Genomic DNA, 803 nt, shown 5'->3' with positions numbered 1-803 from the left:
GACAATAAATATTGTGATTGAAAATAATTTAGAGATGTGAGATTTATCTATCTCTGCTGGACTAGCTGCTCCCCAGTGCACGTCACCACTGTGAGGGAATAAATTCACTTCCTTCCCTTTATACGTCCTCTCTATTCGAAGAAGAATTTGTTGCTGTAGTCTCACACTGTGGTGGACGACGACTGCAAAACAACTCGTTTACTTTTAGTACAACTCTCACCCTCGCAGGGCCGGTGGCAACCCACCATCGTGAGGAAATTGGGAAGCTCCGAGTGAGTGAGCGTAACCCGGTCAAGAAGACCTACAACAACGGCTGGGGGTTCGTCGGGCTGATCACCCGTCACCCCAATAATGGTCTAAGACCTCCACGCTATAACAGGTGACGGAGGAACAGTGTGGGAGGGAGACCACCAGTCGGTAGGTAAGCCAAGGCCCTTCAAGGACTGTAGCGCTGTGTGTTTAGTTTTTAGAAAGCACGTTATCGGGTTGCATGTTCAACATATAACCTTGAACCGGATATTCTAATATGAGCATCGGTGGTTCAGTGGTAGAATGCTCGCCTGCCACGCGGGCGGCCCGGGTTCGATTCCCGGCCGATGCAATGTAATTTTTTTCAGTTTTTCTATTACGTGTATAAATTAATTGTCTACCTTTCTACAAGAAAGAAATTGCTTGTAATGAAAAATAGTCCTACATTATTATTATTATTATTATTACATTATTTATTCGGCGAAATAATATCCATTGGAATTTCTTCACTTCTGCTGCTGATAGAGCGACGGCTGTTTAGACTACAGTCTATA

The 803-nt window shown here is 44.3% G+C and overlaps 1 non-coding gene across 1 annotated transcript; it reads left to right on the top strand.

The window, feature by feature from the left end:
- Positions 1–530: 530 nt before the first annotated feature.
- On the top strand, positions 531–601 carry TRNAG-GCC (transfer RNA glycine (anticodon GCC)). Its single transcript has one exon. It is a non-coding gene; the product is annotated as a tRNA-Gly (tRNA).
- The last annotated feature ends 202 nt before the right edge of the window (positions 602–803 follow it).

The sequence above is a fragment of the Lepisma saccharinum genome, chromosome 1 (genome assembly GCF_977018435.1).
Source record: "Lepisma saccharinum chromosome 1, izLepSacc3.1, whole genome shotgun sequence".
NCBI lineage: Eukaryota > Metazoa > Arthropoda > Insecta > Zygentoma > Lepismatidae > Lepisma > Lepisma saccharinum.
The sequence above is the reverse complement of the archived record's forward strand: the minus strand, read 5'-3'. Positions and strand labels throughout refer to the sequence as shown.